The 22,331-nt window shown below is 43.5% G+C and overlaps 1 protein-coding gene across 2 annotated transcripts in view; it reads left to right on the forward strand.

The window, feature by feature from the left end:
- The window catches only part of LOC138528522 (probable tRNA methyltransferase 9B), a 380,721-nt gene that overhangs the window by 170,009 nt on the left and 188,381 nt on the right, over positions 1-22,331 (forward strand). For both annotated transcript variants that reach the window (XM_069640257.1, XM_069640258.1), the window contains exon 2: positions 11,615-11,746. The gene's annotated coding sequence lies outside the window, so the exon portion shown is untranslated. The remainder of the gene's footprint in view (positions 1-11,614; positions 11,747-22,331) is intronic.

Here is a 22,331-nt window from a genome sequence, read left to right on the forward strand (position 1 = left end):
TGTATGGTGTGTGAGAATTTCTGATTAGCTAACCCTTGGACATTCAGGCACGCGTGTTCTGGAAACGGCCAATGGCACCTGTTGGTAGATTTTGGTAGATTTCCTTGTATGATGTGTGTGGGGCAGGAACTGTGTCTCAGAACTTATACTATGTGAAATGTTGCTAGGCTGAGTATCATGGTTAATTTAACATTCTTGTTGTTCATGGCCTGTAAGAATGTTTTGTATTTTCCCTTGTTCCCTCCCTTGTCGTGAAGCGCTTTGATTGTCTATAGGCGCTATATAAATAAACTATCATATCAACTGCCTGTGAATTCTGTGAAGGCGTCCTTGTTTCTATAAAATTGAATATTTGCAGAATTATGGGCTAATAATGGATTTGAGCTGTTCTTCAAAGACACTAAATTAAAAAAATATCCGAATCACATACTATACCAATAACACCACAACATTAAATCCCAGCCTCTTTCCAAACCCTTGCTTCTGGCAAACACCCTGATGTATTGTTGATTGGATCTGCACCCGAGAATTAACCAGAGTCTTGTAGAACTACCTACATATATTGTAAGTTATTGGGTGTAGGAAAACATTGTAAAGCATTTTTACTAACCATGTAGTGCTTGGAATTGAATGCTGTCTCATGTGAATCTGGTGTTGGCTCACTGGGATTGGGGGTTATTTTAATTAACGTCCTCGACCTAGGATTTGAGGCCATGGACAGACTTAGCTAGGATGTTTGTGGGCTGGAGTTGAACGTGTTTCGTGTAGGTATGCTCCAAACAATGAATCTCGATGTAGGGCAGAGCGAACAGATTTGTCGCACACTCCAGCCTCTGCTCAGGATGGAGAACCTATTCTGGTGACTTTCAGTCTATTTTTCTCATGAATATCCCAATCGGTCTCATGCAGAATATATATATATTTTGCTTGGGTATGTTTTGTACTGCGCTGATGCAATTTATCAGTGTTAGGTTGCCTTCTGCTGTCCAAATGGCAAAGTGCACCCGCTTCAACAACAGCTACCATTTCAACAAACCGAAGGAGTACGGTTCTACGTGGTCACCTTCAACTTCCACTATCGCAAACATTCGGAAGTTACTTCTTTCCACCCCCACTTCTCTTCAAACAAAGGGCACAGCGGTTCCAGTGTCAAAACAGTTAATTACGGCTCACTTTTTTGGTCTCTAAAGAGCGAAACGCTGTAGGACAAATGCCTCTTCATGAGCTAAAACTGAAAGTAGGTGCTGCAGTTATGCTACTACGTAATCTTATGCCGTCACAGGGACTCTGCAGTGGAACAAGGTTGGCAATTACGCAACTTCATATTACAGAGGCCCATGTGATCGATGGAACTTAGATACTGTTCTTATACTGCGCATACCTCTCATTCCATCTGATGCGTTAAGCCTTTTCAATTACCATTAATAGGTCACAGAGACCTACGCCCCCTTCCTGGAAGCGATCAGTGGCAATTCCGATATTTTAGAAGGGGGACAGAAGTGGCTCTATGAATTACCGAACGATATTGACCTTTAAAATATGCCAGAACAGCGTATGTTATGCCGAAAACAGCTAGTACCTTGTATAATTCATTAACCATGGTTCTTAACCAAGAATGTTTAACCATAGAAAACCAGCAGTGGTAATGCCAACACTTTTTTGTGTAGGCATGTGAAAGGCATTTGTCAGGAATCGGTGGGGCTTAGCGCCACCAAATAACCTAAACTAAAAATGAATCAAACCTCCCACACCCCTCCCATTCCCTTTCCGCCACCAAGCCAGGGCCCAAAAGGATTCTTTTGAAACCCTTATTGCATGATGCTCTCTGGCCCAATACTACCCAAATGGTACCCCAGGTAAACAGAACTGGGAGGGGTGTCCCGTCAAAGGATCTAAAACAAAAGGATCGAATACAATAGGGTTGAGTCAAAAGGACCGAAAAAAAAAAAAAGGTTGAATGCCTTTTTTTAAATGTGTATATATATTTTTTTTGGTTTCTGTATAGGAAAAAAAAGTGGTTCTTACACCAAAAACAGGGGTTTTCGGGGGGGACCCCCAAAAAAATCCTTTTTTTTTCCAGTCCTTTTGACTCGAAACTATTGCATTTCGATCCTTTGTATTCGATCCTTTCACCCATAACCCTGGGAAAACCTACCACAGCTGTAACATTTTAATGTGCCACCTTGCCTTATTCCCTCCTTTACCAAACTCTGTATTTGTCTTTTTTAGGTCTAAGTTTACATGATGATTCGAGAAACTGACTTCCACCGGCTACTTTTGTAGGCCCAGTGAGTGATGTCAAAAAGCACTGTCACAGACATTGAAGTGAGAGGAGTCACTCCAGCCATCCAATGGTGGACCATTTCCGGTAGCCTTCTAGATCTAGCTTTATCAAAATCCAAGAGACAGGAAATAAACAAAAGTGGAGCCCTAGGGCGCCTGCCCCTCTGAGTCTTTCAAATGACTGTTTTCAGTCGTGCCCCCACCTTACCTGGACACAAGTGTCCTCATGGATCAGAATAATTAAGCATGGGTGGCAAAGGTACAGTACAGAGGCATGGGTTCAGCTTTTGCCAGCAGACTGTCTCAAAAAGTTGAGGAGGACACATCTATGGCATACGTTTTACAAAATGATTTCCATGCAAATCATTTCAAACCCATTGTGCCTCGATAAGCCACATGCCCGCTCCAATTTGAAGGCTCTGAAAAGGTGTGGAAAGTTAGATATTGTCCACCAGGTTTTCATAATTGTGGTATGCACCCCTTCATGAACAGAGATATGTTAGTGATAATCTCAAATTCAGAAAGTCGACACAGACTTGCTTGTTCTTACAGACCTTCCAAAATTCGTCCGTGCTACCTCCTCCACCCCTAAACAATGGGTGTACTTCCAGACTACCATGAAAAGGGCATTTGTCGCACGCCCATATTGTTCTGCAGATGATGACTACATATTGGGGGAAAAAAAAGAAGGCTCCCATCTTTCCATGAATACCATCCATTTGACTAGCTTAGAAAGGAGCCTATCACTTAACTTGTCCCATCCCTGCTTTCAGCCTCCTCCCTCCTCCTTCAACCCTCTCCTCTGGTGCTCTAAAGCGGTTTTGCATACAGTGCATTAAAAAAAAGTAATTAAATCTCCCCCAGAGTATCGCTAGAATGAAGTGTGTAGCCCTGCTGCTTAGCGAGAGGTCCACAGGATCCTCATGGATGCCATACAACTGCACAAGCCTAAATCGGGGCAATGTCTGCATCTAACACAGAATGCTGGTGCCATAATCTCAATGCAATGCAACCATGTTCATCAGGTCCCGCTTTCAGCATCTCTCTCCACTAGCAATGCGAGGGATGTCCAAATATGTTACTCTGTGCTATGGTACCCTCTGTAGCCCTGTTGGTACCGCTCTCACCAATCCTGTGTGCCTTTTGGACTTCACAGGTCAGTACCGGTTCCTATCATGAACAAATGACCTAATGTGGCTCAGCAATGACTCCTGCTTTCATGAGGATACCCCAGTAACCGACCAAGCCAGAACCTGGCTTCCTCTGACCTAAATGGCGCTCTGACCTCTACTACAGGCAATACGTGTAGAATTGCACATACCCACACCACCTTGTGGATGACCCTCACAACGAAGATTAGAAGAAGAATACACTTCTGCCCACAGTTTTAGCAATGGGACATTTACATGTATATATAAAAATTGCCTGAAGCCATGAGAGTTTTTAAACCATGCCAATGTCTAGATCGTTGCGTGTCTGTGTCTGTCTAATGCACTTGCAGAATCGAATGACCACTTAGTAATAGTTGAAGTTTGAGTGGAGCAAGTATGAACAGAAGACATTGTACCAATACACTATTTAACGTGAGAAGAGACAAGATAGGTCTTTAAAGGCCAGTTAAACACATAAACTGACTCCATTTCCAAAAGTCTTGAAAGAAGAGTTCCACAGGTAGACTCAAAAAAGCACATGACTCCGCTTCCCGTGCATATTTTATTGCTAATGGTTGATTCGTAGATGTGAAAAGGCAAGAGGATTTATAGGTTTATAGCACACCTTATTTTGAACAAAGTGAGGGACTTGTCCAGGGACAGCTTTAAAGACTATACATAGAATTTCAAATCTACCCTTGTGCAGGGGGATGATGTGCTGATTTGTTCCAGGTCAGATTTGCCTGGCTGCCACATTCTGTTAACAATGAAGCCTCTTTAGGCAAAAGCTGATATGCCCAGATAAAATGACTTTACATAATTCACCCTAGATAAAACTAGAGTAACTACGACTGTGGTGCCATTTCTTTGTCTGATCCAGAAGTTGGAAAATGTGTAGGAATGTAAATAAAAGAAAAATGCTGATCATGTGACTGATGCATATTGGGAATTTAATGATGGTAAGTAGTCCATTACTCCCTGGTTAGTGACTTCCTGTGAAGGACAATTGCACTGCCTGTGTTCAGTCTGCAAGCTGTGGTTCTGGTATATTTCTGAATTTTTGGGGTGGACTTTGAATACTTTGGTGTTGTGACAGGGTCAGGGGCTTGACGTTTTCGGGCGAACATGATCCCTCCTGACTTGGAGTAGGGGGCCTGTCGGAGCATATGCCTGAGTTGACCCTACCCCAGAGGTGTTGTGAGGGAAGTGGGAGCCGCAATATGTCCCTTGACTGTTTCTGGTATCACTGTAGATCACTCAATGTCTTGCGCCCTCCATTCTGTCCCAAGTCGTCTATACTTTGTTTTTGGACTTCAAGAACCACATTTACTGCAATATGGGGAATGCGGCAGACTGCAGAAGAAAACCGACGACACCAATACAGACTATGGCACTCCAGCACCTGTCAAACAAGGACGAGAGGAACATGACTCGCCACAGATGAAAGCAATCAGACCGCCGAACGAACTTACAACATTGTTACTCGAACTGCAAAGTACCAAAAGGGTGTGGGGTTAAGAGGGGTGTATGTAGCGAGACATGCGGATGACCCAACCTAGGGCAAAAGGACCCATTTAGATTGGGCCTCAGCATCAGGTGGATTGTGACCCAATGGCGGATGTAGCAAAGAGCAGAAACAGGAAGTCCTAGGTATAAAAGACCCTTGGGAGCCACACAGAGCAAAATGTGTTCAAATGAGATCAGAAGGTGTGGAGGTGGACTGGGAGATGAGGCAAAGGATGGAAGGTTGATCAGAGTGCTGAAGTCACTGGAGAAGCTGGATAGGAGTGGAAGTGAGGTATTGTGTGTGAGGGAGAGGTTTCAAGTGGAAAGAGCGTAGCTGTGACAGTGAGTGGTAAGAGTAGAAGGGGGAAAGAGGTAGTAGAGTGGCATGGTGAGAGATAGTTCAGAGTGAGAGTTGTGGAGGAAAGGGTTGAATGTCAGAGGCAGCATGAGGTGTTAGAGGTAAGTGATAGAGCTAGAAACAAGAGGGAGAAACCGGAGGGACAGAAGAGCTAGAAACAAGAGGGAGAAACCGGAGGGACAGAATGGGAAGGTGGGTGGAATCAGAGGCGGAGAGAGGGAGTAGGAAGACCAGCAGGAGTAATGGGTGAGAAGATATGTTGGAAGAGAGAAAGGGAAGATGAGAGAGGGAGTAAGTGGAGAAAGGGGAGGTGGGAGTAAGGTGGTAGGCCAGTGAAAAGAGTGAGAGGGAGAGAGAGCAAAAGGCTGGAGCATTTGAGAAACTACAGGCACCAGTTTGAACATCATTGATCCTATTTTGGTCTGAGTACTAGAGTAAGGGACCCTTATGAAGCCCCAGAGGGAGTAAGGCAGGTACGGCCTTGTCATTAATTTCCTCACGTGATGGGGAACTTGATTAAGGCTCTGGCCAGGATCAGGCAGCTGTCATCGGAGAGGAATGGCTTATCAGCTCTGAGTAGCTTGCAGGTGTAAACCGTGGAGGAGGTAAGGGATTTTACCTGTTTATCAAAAGACAATGTGGAGTCCAAGTAGAATCCAAGGGTTTTTACCACCTTAGAGACTTTGATGGTGTTCCCGTCAATATTAAATGAGGAAAATTCTTGGCCTAACTTTTTAATGCTGACCTGTGAGCCCAGAATTATCAACTCAGTCTTATCATCGCTCAAGCACAGGCCATGAGTGGCCATCCATGCTTGGATGATAAGATATACTTTGTTCACCAATCCCGTGTCCTTGCTGTGATCCCCAGAAAGCGGGAGGAGAATCTGAGTATAATCTGCGTAATTAGTGTAGGTGATACCCAGATGGTCCAAATCATCAAACAAAGGTTTGGTGAAGATATTGTATAGGGTTGGCGAGACGCAGGAGCCTTGAGGAACACTGCACAGGATAGGTGTCTGGTCTGCGGCTGCCGAGGGAGAGAAGACTCTCATGGTTCTCTCACTAAGGAAGGACTCAATCCATTTGATGGCTCCTGGGGAGAAGTGGGCCGCAGAATCAAGGTGTCGGCATAGGACCTTGTGATTGACCAGATCAAATGCGGCAGAGAGATCAAGTAGGAGGAGGAGTACTGTCTTACCTTTGTCTCTCTGCTCGTCTATTTGGAACTTTAGGTCGATTAAGGCTGTCTCTGTTCCGTGTAGTGGACGGAAGCCAGATTGTCTATTACCTAGGAGTTTGTGCAGTTCAAGATGTTTTTGTATTTGGATATAGGTGGCTTTATCCTGTATTTTAAGTAGAAATGGGACCGTGGTGATAGGCCAGTAATTAGTTGGGATAAGAGGATCTAAAGTCTGTTTCTTGAGGAGGGGGATCAACCATGACTGTTTCAGGTTGGCAGGGATGGTGCCTGTGGCAAATGAGGCATTTATCAGTTTGGTGATGAATGGGAATAGTTCTCTGGCAGCATCTTTTATTAGTTGTGCTGGGCAAATATTGCCTTTGCAGTTCAAAGGCTTCAGTGACAGGATAATTTTTTTCTACTTCCAAGGTAGACATTTTGGAAAAAGGTAAAGTAGAATTGTGTGCCGGTGGTGAAACACTAGGCAACAGGATATTGGGCAAGTGCTCTAGGTCCAGTACTTTTTTTGCTGAATTTTATTTAGGAGCATGTTAATTGTATTAGCTAGAGCGTGTTGGATGTCTGTACACCAAGATTTGTCTTTGGTATAAACATCGGGTATAGCTATTGGGTACTCTAGTTCTTTGAGTATGGAGAAAGGAGAGTTGGATTTAGCAATACGCTCATCATAGGAGTTGCGTTTTGCCCGACAGATTTCCTTCTTGGAAGGGCAAAGTCTCCCGTTGGTTTCGCTTTTTTTTTTAAAGATACGAATGTCTTTAAGTTGTGGTGTGAACCATTTGTTTAAATGGACTATTGGTTTATTAGGTCTGAGCTTAACAGGGGCAATTCTGTCCAGAGTGGTGAGCATAATATTGTTGAATTCCTGAACTAGGATGCTAGGATCAAGATTTTCTGGCAGTGCATTAAGGTTGGGCAGGATAGCAGGGATAACTTTCTCTACTGTGATACTTTTTTTGCTTCTAGTTGAGCTTGGTGGCGCTAATGGCTGAGCCAATGGAGTGGGTCTTATAGTAGATGGTGGAAAAACACCAGAGAGTGGTCTGTCCACGATAACGGCAGGATGGATGAGATAGTAACTGAACAGTTATAATCCACCAGCCAATCCAGTATTCTCCCTTTTAGGTGGGTAGGTTTGTTGACTTTTTTGGGATAGACCTAGTGCGTTGATTATATTGACTACATCTGTGGTATTTTTATCCATTTGGTCATTAAAACCTAGGTTGAAGTCTCCTAATAGGAGTAGTTGCGGGGACGGTTTAAGGTTATTCGTGATTATGTTATGCAGATCCTCCTCAAAGGTACCAAGAGGACCAGGCGGTCTATATATTAGGTGAGTGATTGTGAATTATTGGTCTGGAATTTGGCAGAGAGAACTTCACATGATTGTGACAGATGGGTAGGGGCTAGTCTAAGGCAGAGAAATGTTTTAGAAATAATGGCAATGCCGCCTCCTCGGGCACTGTCTCGGTCTTGTCTAACTATAGTGTAGCCATCGGGGATAGCTAGGATAAGTGCGGGTCCTGCTGCATTATGGAGCCATGTTTCCGTAACTGCAAGGAAATCCAAATTACCTTCAGCGATTAGGTCGGCAATGTCGTTGGCGTGGGCGACAAGCGATCTTGCATTGAGAAGCGCTCCTTTGAGGGGGGTTGGGCCTCAGTTACTTTGTTGACTAGGATAGATTTGTCCGAGTTATTATTGCATGACTTGTGCTTATAGTTATTGATATGATGGGCAATCGTATTCGAGATGGACAGTGGTGGAGTAAAGCTTCAAATGACTAGGTGTCAAGCTAGGCTTGTGGTTAGTTTTAAGGTTAGAGGCCGGAAGGGATCTTCTCGGAGGTTCATATAATTTACTTAATCTAGCGCGGAGTCTATAATTTCTGTTGGACGTGGCACAAGGTAGAGAGGCGTAGGATACTGTCTCTAGGGCCCTGTTATATATGGATTGACTCGTGGTAACAGTATTTGTTAGGGTAGGCGGGCTAGGTCTAGGCTCGGTACTAGCAGAGACTGAGCAGAGTGTTCTTGGCTTCTAGAGTTAACATACATGGAAGCAGCCATAGTGAAAACCAGTATTACTAAGTTTAACATCTTTCCAATTCCAAAATCAGAGGATGGCACAACACAAGGGGCGTGGTCACAGCTAGGTGCCACAGATTAGTCAGTTAAACAGTATAAGGAACGAGGTGCAGTTCCTGGGAGTAGAGTAGACACTTGGTCCTAAGCACGATTAAGTGGCCGAAATGAGGCCAAGGTAGCGCATCAAGACAATAGTACAAATCATAGTGGTCACTTAATCAATACAGAAGCAGTAGGGTATATCGGGCAGCTTGACATCTAGACGGTATCAGTAAGTGGGACTGAGCATCTGGACCAAGTTTGGTCAGCAATGGAGGACAGATAGGCAGTGTAGATTAGTACAACGGGCCGTAATAAGGTACATAAAATATGTGGCTAGAGTGATTAACGATTGGGTCAAGTCGCAGTTGTATATCAATATACATCAGTATTGCAATGCTGGTAGGCACATGGGCTAAACGACAATAGAAGCAGCTGAGGTATACTATTCGTGCAAGGGATACGTTCGTACCTAGTCGCGATCACCGCCGTGCAAGCATAATGTAGCAGAGTATGTTAAAATCTAGACGGGGAGTACAGCCAGTAGTGTGACCGGCGCTGATATGACTGTACTGTTCCAGCAACAGAGCAATATGATAATCAGCAGCATGAAAGATGCATAAATTACAATGCAAAGTTTGAGTAACACGGTAGAGCAGTATATGTAGGGCACATGTGCAGAGCGAATAAATGAACAAATATTTTGTGGCGTGGTATTCGGCCAGAGTCGAGGTGGATATGAAGCACTCGGGAGGGAATGGGTATACAAATGCAAGATTACGGTTCGGGGCAGTAGGGCTATGAGCTCCATAAATATTAGGCATACAACATTAATACAGTGCACAAGTTATAAACGTATGCGCTTGTGCAAGTTTTTTGGGCACAGATAGGGCACTAACAAGAAAAGTATGCGAGCAGGTAGAAAGAGAGGGAGTCGCAATGGCGTGGAAGTGACCTCGCCGTACGTCTTCTAGTATGCTAATACACGTGACAGTTAGTAGTATTTCATAGGAGTTTCCTGGAGGGGATGGCAGTCAGATGGTGGACTCACCTCAGTTATTCTGAGTGTGGCTGGTGGTGTAGCATGACCTACATTCGCTTGAAATCTGAGATCATTGAATGTTGATGTTGGGGCATAATTCTGTGACGTATGCACGCCTAAACCATGTCGGTCTTGTAGCTAAGAAGTTGTTGCACTGTACAAATTCCCACAATTAAGCAATAACCACTCTTTCCGTCGGTTTTGCGACCAATGGTAAATTAAGAATGTGTCATCAAGTTGGAACCCGAGCAAGCACAGACCAATCGCTAGACTGTAGTGACTAATAAAACTGTGTAACATAGTAACTAAGGGTTGAAACATTGCTAGTTCTTTATAGTTTTGTCAGCAGGCCTGCATCTATGCGTGAACCAAACGTTTGGCAGGCTCTCAACAATTTAGTAATGTCTTTCTATGAGAGAAATTATGAGCGACTGGAAGCTCCTAGTTTCATGCTGTGTTTGCTTGTGGTTATTGAGGTAGCCCTTCAAGTTTAAATTCCATTGTAGATGGGTTTTTTTAGTGAGTAAATCAACATCAACAAGTTTTATCATCGTTTGAAAAGCAATTAAATTGGCACCTGGATCATTGTAAATATTTTGTTTGCGAGTTATTTGCTTGGGCCAGTTGGCTATTATAGTAACTACATTGTTTGTGCCTAGTAATCTTCTTATACATTGAATTTTGAGTAAGATACATGAGGTGATTTGTTTCTTAATAATTTATTCTCCATGTTCTTTCAGCTTTCTTTTTCTCTTTAATGACCAAATATGTTATGGAAGTCATTTGTCATTCTGTTTCTTTGCGAAACGTTTAATGTTTTGGGCAGGTACTAGTTTGTCAAAACAGAAATTAAGCCATTAATTGATTGCGTTGTCTGCATCTGTTTTCCTACAACCAATTCCCTGGAAGAGGGTATGCATCCAGGATATTACTGCAGCGTTCCAAGGCCTTATATTTCTCGTTGGGTCTTACTGAGGTGAAAAAAAGGATTGTTTAATGATCATACTATTCCAGATGCCAGAGTAGCGCAATGATTAGCTGTTTATCGTGAGAGAAAATCAGAGTGTTTTTGTCCTTCCATTATGTGTGGAGTTCCCTTCTTGTTGCTCAAATTGTATACAACGCCTATTAAAGGTTTGGTGCATGTGGCAGAAGGCTGATCAGTCCAGATGTCTAGGTAGATCATACATTATGTTTGAATGTGCTTTTCAGTGAGCATGTGTTCACCTACATCTTGTCAACCCAGCTCATGTCTAAGACTACTTTCCTCGTAACTCGACCACATCTTCCATTAAGTGAGCAAAATGAAACTGAACACCCGCCTAGACTGTTTCAGGAACAAACCCCTTTCCCTACCCGTGTCAACATGTTTGCATTTTCTGTCTGAGCCTAAGTGCCAGGCTATTCTGCAAGTCTATGCAAAAAGGACGAGGATACTCGTCCTTGGCACTTAAGGGGTTGATTATTGGGTTTGAGGGCTGTCATGGGCTATTTTGTGTGTGGATTTTCACGTGCAAGCTGTAATGCTGCCCACTTTTTTTAAACTTGCCCCATACTACTGTCTGGTGTTAAAAAATAGTCCATAGGCGACCCACTGCGAGAACGAACAAGGCCCATTGACCTGTCCGCAGCCACACTTTAGCTCATTTCCTTTCACAGATGGGGAAATATCCATTTGCATATCAGTCTTTGTCCCCCTCAAATGGGCAGTCGGCGCCAAAATGCTATGGCAATTCCCTTCTGAACAAGAGTACCTACCACCAGCAACCCCATACACGTGTTTCAACCTTGTTGGGCCTCATCAGTGAAGTGGACTTTTTATTTTTAACTGTCTGGTGTTGGTTTACAAATGTAAGCAAAGAAATCAAAGGTTAATGTTTAATGTTCTTTCTCTTGCTTGAAATGTGTACCTTGCTATTGATGGACCACTGTACCCTTTTTCCAGAGAGCTGCTACTCCATATACAACAAGGACAAGTGGGTGATATTGGTCTGAATGGAGGAAGACCAATTTGAAACCTTTGTGTCTGGCTGATCCAGAGGACCCATTCAAAGGGTGAATGCTTTGGGATGTTGAGGTAAGTACACAGTAACTGTGGTAGGTGCTAACTATTACCTGACTAACATGACTAGAACCTAGAGTGAATGAGAGCTGTCTCACGTCCTCTGACTCTTGGTTCAGATGAATCGATCTAATTGTGGATTTTTTTTGTTGAACTTTATTGGCCTCCTTTGCACTAGACAAACATTAACTGGTGTTGTTAGCTGACAACATTTGAACTAATAATGCATCTGACACTGTCGTACACGAGTTCCAGCAATGTGTTTGAGCTGCTTTTAAACCCGCCCAGAACTTCGCTATGCACCCGATGTGCTTAGCAGAAGCACTCTAAAGTGACAGTGAGGTGTATGCAGGCTGTTGAATACTCACGTGGCTCTTGGGTTGCAGGCTCCAGAAATTGTAAGGGTAATCTAGCTTCTGAGGTCATATTAGTCACTTGGTTTCTCCTGTGACATGTATGTATGGGATTATAAAGCACTTAAAGTTTGTTGCAGGGGTCGTAGTGGAAGCAGGGGAGGAGGGGAAGGTCTGAGGGAGAGAAAGTGGAGCAATCATTGATAATCTACATTTCTTTTGAAGCCTTATTGGCCTGCATGTCCTTCCAGAAGCGTAGGTGGGGCAAGTCTTATCTGCTTTGGTGACTGGTTCTAAAGACAGGTTGCAAAGAAGGGAAATATCCGTTTCCGGTTTTGCCTCAGCTTGCAGTTCTTTATTTCCATCCTGGCAACGTTGTGGCTTCTGGTAGTGCGCTGGTCTCCATAGATGGTGAATCCTGCAGCTGCTGAGCCATTTGTGTATCACTTCTGGCCATGGAGATTGACCCACAACAAATGGTGGGCCTACCCTGGATGCCTTTGTACTCTGCTGGGAAGGCATTTCCCCTTCCCAGAAAAACAGGACGAAGATCCTCTAGGAATGGGGTGGAATCTGGGACATTGAGCAGATGAGCCTCTGAACCATTTTGGGGCAGTCAAACCAAGGAGATAATTGCTGGATTCCTTTTGATCTGAGGCAGATGGGATGGGGGGCTGTGTTGCTGGGAGAGGCCATGTACATGAGAAAATGGGCCAACTGTCTTGGATTAGCCAGCCCCCACTTTCTTCCTGAGATGCCCCCCTTCCCCTCGCTTACCTTCCTGCAGACAAGGCACTCTGGGAGCAGACAACACCATAAATAAACCTTGTAATGACGGCAAGAGTTGACCCATTACAGAAGGCATGGAATGGACCAATATGCTGTGGCAAAGTGATTATATAAGGGGGAGAATCATCTTGGACTTACTTCAAGATTTTACTGGAACTTTGGGATGGTCATCCATTTTAAAGGGCCAGCAAAATGAGGATAGAGCGCTCTCCTTAACTATCTTTGGCGAACATTTGAAATTACCTGCTGCAGGCAAGCTTGACTGCTGCTGGACACTGGTTTCCAGGACGCTGCCTGCTGAAGCGGCAGCCCTGCAAGTGTCCTTACAGACCCTTGTCCTTCAATACTGACTCTGCCACTTTCTCTGAAATTCCACATTTTCTATGTATCTCATTACAGGGCTGGGTTGTAAGTGTTTTTAATGTTGTCTGTCCTTTTAATTTAAAATCCTATTTCTGTAGAACCTTCTGGACATTTCTTTTATTTTGGTATTTACAGTACTAATGTTTTGGATGCTTCCATACTGGCTCACACCCTGTTGGTATCCCTTGACTCATGGTACCCTAAGTGACGAAGGAGGTATAATACGCTTATTGTCTGTTTCACCTTTATGATTGAGATCCCTACCGTTCTCGTAGTGTGTGCGGGCTCAGTAGGAGTTGTAGTAGGTCAGAAATACGAGACTGACGAGGAGGCCTTATGAGGGACTTCCTTTATTTATTACAAAAAGAACGTGAACTATCCCTGCATCTAAGAATCTTGTCTAAAGAAAAGAAAACCGGCCCAAAAGGGTGCTAGTCAGGATGTAGATACAAAAACCAAGCAAGTCCTCTGTCCAAACCGGTCCTAACCTATACTCTGTCCCTATCACTATTCGAAAGAAATAAGTCAAAAGTCAACATAAGATGCACTTGGGACCTTGGTCCTTGAAGTAGAATAGTGGATGGTTTCCCAGGTGTGTTTCTCTCAACTAGCCATTCCTGGCGTAACATACTGTTCTGGCATATCTTACAGGTTAATATCGGTCGTTAATTCATAGGGTCCCTTCTGTCCCCCTTCTTAAATATCGGAATTGCCAATGATTGCTTCCATGAAGGGGGCGTAGGGCCCTGTGACTTATTAATGGTCATTGAAAAGGCAAAACGTATAGGTAACTGTCTTCTTTTGAATTTGAAAGAAATATTTGTATCAGAGGGAATGAGAGGTTTGTGCAGTGTTTCAAGTTCCATTAATTACATGGGCCTCTATGATGTGCCTTTGTAGAGGCGTAATTGTCAACCTTCTTCCATTGCAGAGTCCCTGTGATGGCATAAGATTGCATAGTAGCATAATTACAGCACCTACTTTCAGTTTTGGCTTGTGAGGGGGGCTGTGCCCTGTGTGAAGAGAAGTGGGGGTGGGAAGAAGTAACTTGAAATTAGTCCGAATATTGGCGATACTGGAAGGTGAAGGTGACCGCAATGAACTGTGCTCATTCTGTTTGTTAAAATGTTAACTGTTGTCCTTTTTTGAGTTTTGAAAACAAAAAATGTAATACTCTGCGGCTACCACTAGATTTCGGCCTATGCATAGCATGTGAATCTAAGCAGATGCAAGCATCAGAAATACGATTGTGGGTGACATATCCCATATACATGCCCTTGCCCTAGAAACTAAGCTTTACTGTCTTTTTCCAGTCAGTCTTTCTTGTATATTGTCTGCACAAGTGTGCCTCTTTATGTTTATTCCCCATTGGGAATATCTGGTCTGTGTCCTCTCTCCTCCCGCCCCCTCACCCCCTCAACAAGGAGAATACCCCTAGTATCCTTTACCAGGCAAGCTCAAGGTTTTCTCTCGGGAGGCTGGTCTTGAATTTGAGGTGGCCTTGGGTTTCCTCACCCCGCTTCGGGTATTGTCTCTCACCTACCAATAGGTCTGGTTTTCCTCAGTCCACCTTTTTGGAGTTTGGGTTTTCACCCCCCGCCATGCGGTCCTGCTTTCTACACTTCACTTTGGGATACAATGACTCTTGGCCCATCCTGGGATGGGTTATGTTATGTGCACCCCACCTTGGGGCATGGTGTCGCAGCCCACCTTGAGCTCTAGCTTCTCTCTCCCCACCTAGGGGTATAGTTGCTCTCACCCCACCCTGGGGTGTGGGTTCATGCACCTCAGCTTGGGGGTATTTGGTCTGGAAGCCCAACTTGGGCTCCTGCTATGATTACTCTTATAGCACCTGGGGTATGGTTTTGTGCACCCCGCCTTTGGTTACGTTTTGGCTCTTTCCTCCCTCATCCCCCGTAGCTGCTGCATGCCTGTTTAGCTTTGTTGCGATGCTCCTCTGGTATACCGGAAAGTTTGTTGTTGGCATTGCCAGTTCCTCTGCATTTTCAGTGTTCTCTGCCATGTGCAGAGCTTGTGCATCTGAGCTTATGGCCCTTTAGTAACGTGCATGCAATGGATGAGGTTGCAGAATAACCTGAGTCCAAATAATCAAACAAACTCGGCAAGATAGCAAAGAGTCCGTTTTATTAAGTGTTCTAAAACAGGGAGGTTACAACGGACGTTCGCTCAGCTCTCAACGATTTGCTCATTAAACATAGACTTTATACTACGTGACAAATAAGAAAAACTTACAAGCTATTTATGATTGGTTCAAGGGGAACATACTTTCTATAGGTAGTAGGGCAGCCAATCACAATCCTAGTGTCGGGTGAACAACGTATGCCTACCTCTAAAACATGTAATCTCTGACATAGTTTGAATGGTCTTCAAACTATAAGGTCCTTCGTTATATGGCCCTCTACAATTGGTTGGCACGCTTGTGCCATGTCTGGAACATTAATTTCACTTAGCAGCATGTAAACTCAGACGCACGTCCCAGGAGCTGGACTTGACTTTACCTCCCCACCCAATTAGCCCATCATCTCTCACCACCATGCCTTCTGCCATGAAGATTGTATTTGAACTTGGCCTTGTAAAGTATCATTGTCTGTGGGAATATATGGGAGTGCAGGCACTCACTATCGTTGTTCTAGGACTCCAGTCTCAATTCTATTTCCAACCTTGGCTCACATGACGGGAGACCACAATTTGGTCCATTTTGCTGCATTTTAAATATCTTCTATGAATAAAACTTGGCACTCTCCTTTGCACCGTAATAAGGGATGAATCATCCTTTGCAAGTTCACTGCTTTCAAAAATAGATAACTGACCTTGTTTGCTTCAGTTTTGATACTAGGCCAGACAGCCTCGCCAGGTGCTGCCACAATCTCTGCTTATTCTTGCTGCGACACAATTCTCAGCCTTTCGTCTCCATGGGTCCAGGCTTACTTAACTCACAACACTGATGTCCAGCTCCTATACAATGGCGACTTTGCCTACAGTCTATTTACTATCTATAGCCAGCTTCTATGATGACTTGGTCTACTTGCGTTTCAGCGTCTGTACAATTACTGAACGGTTGATTTTCTGCAGCACTTCGTACACGCGCAATCTTCTTTCTGCATACATATATTTACTTGATTTTTAACTTCTTCATAAGTTTCTGTAAGATCCATGCATTCTCCTCAGCTAGTACTCTCAGGGTGTCATGCTCGTCTCTTGTGATGTCACTAGGTTCTCCTTCTGCTCCTTTTCATATTCCTTCAGGGGGTTCCTCCCTGAGGTGTTCGTCTCTTCGGGATACATTTGATAGGGTTTTCTCAGTGGATACCTTCTTTCGAATAGTCGCTGCGGTATTGGCACACCTCCTGGTGTCAAACATGGCACAATCTCAGGCCTCCAACATATAAGAGGTAGGGGGGGGATTTCCTGCAGAGGCATGCAGCTGCTCCTCTACACCTCTCTGGCTTCTCATGACTCTGTGGCTCACATGCCTTGGTCTGCCTGTGGCTACCTGGCTTGAGTTCCACATTGGTCCGGACGGGAATTCCCGATTGGTGTTTTCTTTCTCCTCCTGGCAAGCTTGTCAGTTTCCTCCAAGCTCGGACTGGGTCTGGCCCACCACGCTTGGCATTAGCGCTACTCTTCCTGCCCCTTCTCCCAAGGGGATGGCTCTGCTTCTGAACAGCTCTGCGGATTTCTCTCTCTAGATCCTACTATTGATTGGCTCTTCATCTCCCTGTCAAGATGGGAATTCCTACTGCTTGCTCCGTCCCAGCTGGCCCTGGGCACACAGTGGGTCAGAATCCACACCAGCCATGCTTGCATGTTTTTTTCCAGTCAATATTTTAACTCCCATGTACCCAACAAAGGTAGCATTGAAATCCTGGGTATAGGGAGTATAACTGTTGTCCCGTTTTAGGGACCTACTGTCCTCTAAAGTGGGGCTCCCCGGGTGGGATCCTGCATGTCCTGTGCCCTACGGAGTGTTAAGCTGAGCGGACTCATCTCCTAGTAGCAATGGGTGGTCCCCCACACCCTGTCCGGTTTCGCCAGAGTTTAGAAACTACTGTTCATTTTTGTACTCCTGCAGGGCAGTAGTCGTTTTGTCACACTTGTGATGCCTTCTAGTTCTAGATTATATCTGTATTCATTTTTCTCTCAGCATAAAGTATTTTCTGGTTTACCTCAAATCTTTCATTCAGAATATAGAACCATGGCTTATTAAATACATTATAAAGCCAAACTATAAACTATTTTTTAAGATCGAATACTGTATTTGTTATAATCTACTGATTGATGTATTCTGATTTATAGTTTGAAAGATACATTTTACGTGTGTTGCCCATGCACATAATTAACTCATTTCATCCTGAAATATTACACTTTCCCAGTAAACGATAGCAGCCAAGATCAGGGTGAGCTGGTTTCCCCCACAATAGCCTGTACCAGAAGGATTTAGTTTAGTTCCTAGTCACTCGCAACCCTGCTGAAAAACAATTTCCTTTTTAACAAAGAATGTTTGAGATTCAGCATAGGTGTTTCAAACTTTCAACCATAAGGGGATTTTCTGCACAGACTTCATGTCCTTTTCTTCTTTAGGAATGCCGCTCTTTGCTCCCAGTCTATTAAAACGATCCTAACCATTAAATCATAAGATCATAGAAGCATGAATGCTTGGCGTTTTTTTTGTCTGTAAATGTGATATGTTTAAGAGATTCCAGATCATTAGGGGCTACCTTCATACATTCAACAAGGGTTAATTTCATATTTAATACTTCAGATTTGCCATTAATAAGCAGTTCTCTTCACCTACCAGAAGCATCCAATTCTCCGAATCAGAGAGGTATCACTTTTATATTCTATCTTAGAAAAACTGCTGGCCTTGAACTACAAATCTTTCGATAAACTAATCTCTCCCTCTGTGTCACAATTTCCATTTCAAGTATGTGAATGATTGCTCCTGGTCGATCTTCCAATACCTTAGACATTACACTGACTTTCCTGATTAAGGATAATACATGTAGGGACACTAGAATGATACCAGCCAATATAGACACCGTAGGGCGAGAACTAGGAAGATGTCAAATGTTTTTCCGTCCATAAACTGTAGCCAATGAGCCACAGATATTTTTCAAACTAGACACCATACAATAACATGTGTCACTTTATGACAATAAACTAACCTGAAAGGAACTTGATAGCCTCCATGCTGCCTGTTGAAGTGTAGGCGGCTAGCAACAAATGGAGCAATTTTCTTTCATGCAACCTCATTGTTTCATTCATTATGTATTTATTTGTTTTGAACAACCCAAAATAACTTCTTTCACTGCTTCCAACAAAGTACCTCCCAAATACAATTTGAAGTTTGTTGAACATTTCCTTATGATGAAACGCATGATCCTGGTCAAGATTTTCTAAATTTGTAGCTAGCACATAATTATGCATTGTCTGGAGACTGCGTTGTAAACCCATTAAGGCCTAGAAATGTGCACTCGCCACTAGCCATTGGCTAATGATAATTGACTCTTGATGAGTAAGAAATAGAGTGCTATTTGGATAATCAAAGGGGGGTGACTTTTATGCCTGGTTAGTAAGTTTCTACTTGACATTTGTTACCCCATGCCAAATATTCCGATGTCTGCACACACCAGCCAGTCCACAGGAGTATTGTGGATCTTTGGTAAAACATTCTTTGTTATTCAAGACATCAGAATGTTTTGCCCATATCTGCCAAGTATAAATTAGAGTCAACCCGCTAGAAAAGAGCCTTGATTAAGACCCTGGCTTCTACAGATATTGCTATAGAAATGCCCCATAATATCCAGCTTTATTCGGTCCTCTGGATGTGAATGAAATAGCACAAATTTAATAACCCAGCACCAATCCCCAGCTCCTCAATTTTGACCCATGGTTTTGCTCGTTTGAGTCTACCAAAGGCCACCGAGAAGTCAATAAATGCAGCATGAGCATACTGTGGTGGTGTACCTTTTTGACAGCCTTTGCCTTGTGATAGTAACATGCCATCCTTGCACATTGGGACCTCTGCTAAAACTATACTGAAGTTGTGAATTATTAAATTCTTTCCAGCCCATTCTGATAAATCCTTCAAGATCATTCCCGCAAAAATTTCACTCAAAACATTGAATGAGCCTTTTAAATCGTAACTGTGTGGATGTTGAGGTGTTATTTTTTTGAGCTGGAAATTTGGTTTGTTTTTGTCCATGTTGTGGGAAGCTGACTAATTTCCCCCCCAAAGAAGTCTGCCAGTGTAAGTGAATAATCCTATATTTTGATAGGCCATCAGAAACAAGCGCACACATCCAAAGTCCCCCTACCAGGATTGTGCCTACTCCGTACCCGCATTTGGCAAGGGTATATTTTCGCTATAAAAACTCTTAATAAATTGCATCCAAACATGTTCATTAATATTAAGCTGAAGTGCCTCTGACATAAATGTTAATCAAATTCCAAACCTTCATGGTCCTTTTTTGCTACAATACTGTAGAATTTTCGTCTGTTGATCATTTTATCCAATTTGTAAAACCCTGTATAATGTTCTTTCTACGTCTATCGATTTGTGGCAAGGTTAAACAAGTCATGATGCAGTGCCCTTAAACATTTATGAACTAGTTATGTTGATATGCAATTTCCTGTTTTACAGCCTTTTCTCCTATTGTTGGTGCTAGGTTATGAGTTTACAGCTTTATCTGCTTTGTCATTTCTAATCACTTCAGAGAAAAAGTGAGGGTCTGTCGATCTGCTTTGTCATCTTTCCACGAATCGCCTCATTGCAAACAAGTGTTGCATACTTCTGCATTGGTCAAATTTGTTTAACTGACCATCTGATGCTGCCTTTAGATCCATACGTTTGTAGTGACCCTACTATCCTCGCTCCAGAATGTACCGCAACATGCCATTGAAAATATAATATGGCATGATCGCTGATCTCATTCTTTGAGTCTTTACGCTTACTTGAATACATTTGCTAATAGAAATATGTTATCAATTAAGGTTGTGGGTCGCTATGTAAACATAAATTGTGCATTGATTATGCCACAAATAAAGGACCATCCTCAACTATCTACACTATGTGAACATAAATTGTGCATTGATTAGGCCACAAAGCAAGGAACATCCTCAACTATCTACACTATATAAACATATTTTTCTACTTGTTTGCTGAGATTCTTTTTCCATGAACAGGCTAAAGTGTACTGTCAACATTGTTTACTGCTAGAATTAAATTACATTAAACTGAGCAACATTTTTCAGTATGGTAGGTGCATGTTCTACAAATTTAGTCTAATTTATTATTGTCACATGACACAGAAAAAGTATTGCACGTAGAACGTGCAGCTAACCACAGTTTAACATTTTGCCATTTATGGCTCGGAGTGTGTAAAATTAGCTCGCATTTAGGACTACTTAAAATGGTTGTTTTTCATTATATTATTTGTGATGAATCACCACTATTTGCCCTGGTAGTCGCTCCCTATATGGCCTGGGAAGGGCAGCCACTATCTGATCCTGACCCTGGGGGTGGCTGCCCGAGGGAGGACCATGTGGCGGGAGACAATCCTAATGGGAGTAAAGTGGACTCTCTAGATGGAACTCAGTTTTCCCGTGATTCAAAGGACCTTAAACCACCATCCTATAACCCTAAGTACAATCCCTTCCCTAAGAGACTCATACACTTGACTCCTCTAACCATTCCCCTAAAATGTACTGGAACGAGGAAGGATGGGTCACCTCGGTGAAGATCACTTTCTCAGTACTGTGACGAGGGAGAGAAATGATGATGGCTCCTAATGGGAACCACTAGTCTAGTGAGACGAGAAAGAGGCAAGGAGCAGCGATGATCACACTAAATGAGAACCACCATCAGTAGTCTAGTCTTGCCCGAAACCCTATTGACCAGAGCCAATAAAGTAAAAAGTAAGGAGAGACTCAGGAAGTGAGAGGAGCCTTCCCTGGGCAAACCATGTGAAAGTATTGAAGCCAGAAGAGGGAAGACTGGATGCTTACTTGGAGGCAGTAGAATCCCTGACCGAGGCAAGGAGAAAAGACTGGCCCAGCAGAAGGAGCTGGCCAGCTGACCAGGAGAACTAAGGCTCACAGTCTGCTGAACCTGCACAGATCCCCAGGTTAGACTGGTCCAGCAGAGGGAGAGCGAGGCAACAGGCTGAGGAGGAAAGCTGGAGCTCAGTCTACCGAGTTCTCCAGGCTGGCAGGAAAGCTCATTCCCTTACTCGGCTGCGGTGAGGCCCCTTTGAGTCTACAGAGCGGGAGATAGCCAGCCAAAGGAAAACTGGGGCTCCCAGTCTGAGTTTGCCAGGAGAGTTGGTTCCCTTACCCTCCTGATTTGAGGCCCATTAGAGTCAACAGAGAGCTCGACTAGGCCGAAACACGTGTATGGAGTTACTGTTGGCACTCTTGTTCAGAGGAGAATTGCCTAGCATTTCGGAGCTGGATTGCCCTTGTGGATGGGACAAAGACTGATATGCAAATGGCAATTTACCTTCTGTGAAAGCTACAGTGAGCTAAATGTGGTTGTAGACTCTCCTGAGTGGGCACCTTCCCATAGAACAGGTGTTTTGGCCATGTTTGTTCTTGGTAGAGGAGCTCCCAGACCTTTTTTGTGCATGAATACCTAAATAACACCAGAATTTTCTGCTTCTGGCAAATTCCCTTTAGCCGGACTGGCTTCTTCGCAGGGTTGTTCCATGATAAAAACAAAGTTCTTGGAGTTCCAAATAGTGGTCAAAGGTCAGTACAGTAGGTTTCTCAAGTTTCCTTGATTGTCTCTTATACAAATCTGTAGCTCTTGATATAGGTTTATGGAGTTGTTCACTGTGAGGTTATGCAACATTCCTGTACCATTCTTACACTCCCTTGGGTGATGATCTTTTGGTCTTCTCCTCGCTTTAACTCTAGACTATTTAAGTTTGACACTTTCTGATCATTCTCGACCCTTTTTAGTCGAATGACACAACTCCTCTTATGGCCTCTCCAAAGGCTTATACATCGGGTTTCTCAGGCTCACATAATCGGCATTAACACTCATTTCAATTAGCTTCTCAATGGGCCTCATT

The sequence above is a fragment of the Ambystoma mexicanum genome, chromosome 7q, assembly GCF_040938575.1.
Source record: "Ambystoma mexicanum isolate Mex_15411 chromosome 7q, UKY_AmexF1_1, whole genome shotgun sequence".
NCBI lineage: Eukaryota > Metazoa > Chordata > Amphibia > Caudata > Ambystomatidae > Ambystoma > Ambystoma mexicanum.